This window comes from Brassica rapa, unplaced genomic scaffold (assembly GCF_000309985.2).
Source record: "Brassica rapa cultivar Chiifu-401-42 unplaced genomic scaffold, CAAS_Brap_v3.01 Scaffold0685, whole genome shotgun sequence".
NCBI classification, from domain to species: Eukaryota; Viridiplantae; Streptophyta; class Magnoliopsida; order Brassicales; family Brassicaceae; genus Brassica; species Brassica rapa.
Window position 1 is genome coordinate 57,359 of NW_022610625.1, and position 5,548 is coordinate 62,906.

The following is a 5,548-nucleotide window of genomic DNA, read 5'->3' on the forward strand; positions in this document are numbered from 1 at the left end:
GACTGTCCATGCGACCGCACCGCAGCTCTGCTCGGTTCTTAAGTCCCATCCGGCTCTCCTTATCTGTTTCAATTCGTTTCTCTTCTCTTCTCTCTGGTTAAACACGAAAGGTTGTGTTGGTTGAGTCCAAGGGACACGTCCCTAGACTTTGGCCGGACATAATCAAACCGCTAGCCTAGACACGGGTCGGTTAGTGGGATGATCCGATCGCACCAAGATTGGGCGGTTAGGACGAACGGTTGGGAATGACCCAAAGGGCACGAGTTGTCAAGAGTCATGAGTGTCCAAGAGGCACGAATGGCCAAAGGTTACATGTTCCAAACTGTGTCTTTCGGGACCGGTTAGGACCGATCCTTATGGATCAGCCTATTGGTTGTCTAGTAAAGACAAGGTCACGGTTTGTCTAAGCCAAGGTAGAGTCGCAAGGTCTGACTGGTTGCTAAGCCTTCCGGATTATGCTTGAGGCTTACTCGGCCGATTGGATCCAGGCCTAAGGCCGGATCAGGTAAGGGAGTCTGTTGGGCCATTCAGCCGGACTCCATTGGCCGGTCGCACCTAGATTCTATCCGGTTAGACGGATTGGTCTTTGGGGACGATCCGGATCTGTTCGTGTGTTCTGTTTATCTATTCTGGACGATCTATCTAATTCTAAGTCAAGGGGACTCAGGTGGCGGCTATGGCCCAACTGTTCACGCCATTAGTGAACTCCTCGGTTGGCCAAGCTACGCCTGTGGCTACGACCACCCCCAACACCAATGGTCCAGTTGTGGAAACGGTCGAGGTGATCGAGATTGATCCACCAGAAAGGACCGGGAAAAAGGTGCCTATCTGAGTTTGCTTCAGCACATCTCCCGTCTAGGGACGAAGCATTTCTCAGGAAGCACCGATCCTATTGAGGCAGACGAGTGGAGGAGTAGTCTAGTCCGAAACTTCAGCTCAACTCGTTGTCCCGAGGATTACAAGAGAGACATTGCGGTTCACTTCCTGGAAGGGGACGCGCATAATTGGTGGCTGGCTATGAACAAGCGCACCAATGGAAGTCTCCAGAGTTTTGCGGATTTTGAAGATGAATTCAACCGCAAATACTTTCCTGCAGAGGCTTGGGACTGTCTGGAAGGTAGATTCCTAGACCTTACCCAAGGCCGCAGGGCCATACGTGAGTACGAAGAGGAGTTCAACCGGCTCCGACGGTTTGTTGGAAGGGAACTTGAGGACGAGACAGTCCAGGTTCGTCGGTTCATTCGAGGCTTAAGGCCGGAGCTGAGAACCCACTGTTCGATCCGCACCTTCAGCACCGTCGGAGAGCTGGTTGAACGTGTAGCTCTTTTGGAGTCTAACTTTGCCGAAGAAGCCAAGCTTAAGACAAAGTCGTAGTCTGTCCCGACGGGTAAGACTAACAACCGAAAGAGGAAGTGGGACCAGGTTGACGGAGGCAAGGCCTCTAGTGGACGATCCAGGTGAATGCTGGAAAGCCATGGGAGCTTGTGTGAGATGTGGCAGCTTGGATCATTCCATCTGAGATTGCACTTGACCAAGCCTGACTCAGGGCCAATCCAGTGGCAGCGGCTCTCGACTTGTTTCCATTGCAGCCAAAGCGGACACTTCCAAAGTGAATGCCCTAAGCGGCAAGGAGGACAAGGAAAGGGTCGTGGAGACACGGGAAAGTTGACCCAGAGCAGGCCGACCACAACACCAAGGGTGTATGAGCTGTCCCGAGACGACGGCGCTTTTGGATCGTTTGATTCGATCTCTAGTAATTTCTGAATTTATCTGTTACATTCAATAGAATGCTTGGTGTGGAACCTAGAGTGGCTAGGGGATTCTGATGTGGGTCTCTTATAGGGACCCTCATGATTGGTGGTGTTGAAACCCACGTACTTTTCGACACAGGGGCTACACATAGTTTTGTAAGCCCGGAACTGGTCGGAAAGGGTCTGTTCTGCCTCTGTTCTGGGGATAATTCGAGACTAGTGAGGGCGGCCGGTGGGAAAATCATGCACTCACTAGGGCTCATGACTAATATCCCGGTAATTATCCAGGAGAAAAATCTGCCTGTAGATCTGATTGTGTTGCGCCTACAGAATCACGATGTGATCCTAGGCATGGATTGGTTGGGAAAGTATCGGGCCACTCTCGACTGCCACAGAGGATGTGTACGGTTGGAGACTGGACCTCACCCGATCCAGTACCAAAGTCTGAATATGAGTCCGGCTCTGGATAGAGTAGTGGTGTCAGCAATCCGAGCAGAACGGATGCTTAGACGGGGTTGTGAAGCATATTTGACCACAATTACCACTATGGAGCACGGCAGGTCTGATGATCAGAAAGATCTATCTGAGGACCCGTTGGTGTCTGAGTTCCCAGATGTGTTCCGTTCTCTACAGGGTGTCCCCCCTGATAGGTCGGATACATTTACGATTGAACTAGAACCAGGGACAGCTCCGCTGTCCAAGAGTCCATATCGAATGGCTCCGGCCTAGATGGCCGAGCTAAAGATGCAATTAGAAGAATTGCTGGACAAGGGGTTCATACGTCCAAGTAGCTCTCCTTGGGGTGCACCAGTCCTCTTTGTGAAAAAGAAGGATGGTAGCATGCGTCTGTGTATTGACTATCGAGGGTTGAACAGGGTTACTGTGAAGAACAAGAACCCGTTGCCCAGAATAGACGAGTTGTTGGATCAACTCAAAGGAGCCAAGTGGTTTTCTAAGATTGATTTGGCCTCAGGGTATCATCAGATCCCTATAGAGCCAAATGATATTAGAAAGACAGCATTCCGAACCAGGTACGGCCACTACGAGTTTGTGGTTATGCCATTCGGTCTGACTAATTCGCCTACTGCATTCATGAAAATGATGAACAATGTGTTCCGAGACTTCCTGGACGAATCAGTGATCATCTTCATTGATGATATCCTGATTTACTCCAAGGATGAGGAATCTCATCGGAAACACCTGAGAGCCGTGCTGGAACGATTACGGGAACACAAGCTCTATGCAAAACTCAGTAAATGCAGTTTTTGGCAGAAGAGCATTGGGTTTCTCGGCCACATTGTGTCCGGTGAGGGCGTCTCGGTGGATCCAGAGAAGATCAGGGCAATCAAGGATTGGCCTAGACCATGCAGTGCCACGGAAGTCAGAAGCTTCCTAGGGCTGGCAGGTTATTATAGAAAGTTTGTGAAAGGATTCGCAAGCTTGGCTCAGCCTATGACACGGTTGACCGGGAAGGACGTTAAGTTCACATGGTCTGAGGAGTGTGGGAAATGTTTTTCCGCGCTTAAGGACATGCTGACTAGCGCACCCATTTTGGTTCTTCCAGAGGCCGACCAACCCTATGAGGTTTATACGGACGCGTCCATAACAGGACTAGGTTGCGTATTAACCCAGCATGGGAAGGTCATCGCCTATGCGTCAAGGCAGTTGAGAAAACATGAGGGAAACTTTTCCCCACCCATGACCTTGAAATGGCTGCGGTAGTGTTCGCCTTAAAGATTTGGCGATCATACTTGTATGGTGCCATGGTTCAGATACTTACGGACCATAAGAGTCTTTAAGTATATATTCACCCAGCCTGAGTTAAACTTAAGGCAGAGAAGGTGGATGGAGTTTGTAGCTGATTACGATTTGGATATCACCTATCATCCGAGAAAGGCTAATCTGGTCGCAGATGCCTTGAGCCGAAGAAGGGCCGACGTATCAGCCGAACGAGAAGCGGACGACCTGGACGGTACGGTTCGTGCCCTACGGTTGAACGCATGAACCAAAGAGTCTGAACCACTCGGATTAGAGGCAGTCAATCTGGCCGACCTGCTTACCCGAATTCGGTTGGCTCAAGGTCAGGACGAGAACCTGAACAAGGTTGCTCAGAATGATAGGACAGAGTACCAAACTGCAAAGGATGGTACCATCCTAGGAAACGGTCGGATCAGTGTTCCTAATGATAGAAGTCTAAAGGAAGAGATTATGAGGGAGGCTCATAAGTCCAGATTCTCGGTTCATCCTGGTGCGACCAAGATGTACCAGAACCTTACGAAGTTCTATCATTGGATCCGTATGAAGGCAGATGTCGCGGAGTGGGTGGCCAAGTGTTCCACTTGCCAACTCATCAAAGCAGAACATCAAGTGCGTAGTGGGTTATTGCAAAGCTTGCGTATTCCGGAATGGAAATGGGATCACATCACAATGGACTTTGTGACTGGGTTCCCTACCACGAGGAGCAAGAAAGATGCGGTTTGGGTTGTGGTTGATCGCCTGACCAAATCAGCACACTTCCTGGCTATCAAAAAGTCGGATGGGGTAGATAAGATTGTACGTAAGTACATTGATGAGATCGTCCGACTACATGGTGTGCCGGCAAGCATAGTTTCAGATAGGGATTCAAGGTTCACATCTGACTTCTGGAGGGCTTTCCAAAAGGCTTTAGGAACAAGAGTGAACATGAGTACAGCCTATCACCCACAGACGGATGGACAGTCTGAACGAACGATCCAGACATTGGAAGATATGTTGCGAGCATGTGTTCTAGACTGGGGTGATTCCTGGGAGAAACATCTACCTCTGGTAGAATTTGCTTACAACAATAGCTTCCATAGTAGTATTGGCATGTCGCCATACGAAGCTCTGTATGGGCGTCCATGCAGGACACCCTTATGCTGGACCCAAGTTGGGGAACACAGCATGATTGGTCCGGAGATTGTCGAAGAGACAACCGAAAAGATCAAGTTCTTGAGGGACAAGATGAGACAGGCACAAGACCGCCAAAAGAACTATGCAGATCGAAGAAGGAAAGATCTTGAGTTTCAAGTAGGTGACTTGGTGTATCTCAAAATGATTACCTTCAAAGGACGAGTCCGGATTTCCAGAAGACAGAAGTTAGATCCGAGATACTTGGGTGCGTTCAAGGTCATTGAAAGAGTTGGGATGGTGGCCTACAAGTTGGACTTGCCGGCCAAGATGGACGCATTTCATAATGTTTTCCACGTCTCCCAACTTCGGAAATGTTTGACGGACCAAGACATCGCTCTTCCTGCCATTCCAGACGATCTTGGTAAGAACCTAACCTTGGAAACGAGGCCAGTTCGAATCATAGATAGGATGGAAAAAGCAACAAGGAAGAAGACGGTCCAGATGGTCAAGGTCGTCTGGGACTGTAATTGTCAGGATATAATCACTTGGGAAACCGAAGCTAGAATGAAAGCAGAGTACCCAGAGTGGTTAGATCAGTTTGTTTCCGAGGAAGCATTCGATTCGGATTCAAGGACGAATCCATCCCAAGGGGGGGAGACTTGTCACGCCCCCAATCCTGAATAGGATTGTTGGGACGGCCATGGTTCGAGGAAACGTGCAAGCCAGTCTTAGGACATCAAGGCAAGCATTCCATGGTCGAGAAAGAAGGTTAAGGACATAAGAAAACTTAGACTTAACCTTATACAAGCTAAGAGATAGCTAGGACGAGTAAGACGGTAACTGGACAAAGTGGACGAGTAGCTCGGCCAGCTCAATGAAGCTAGGTTCAGTTCACTCCAGCTCAGTCCCTACTAAGTCAGCTCCAC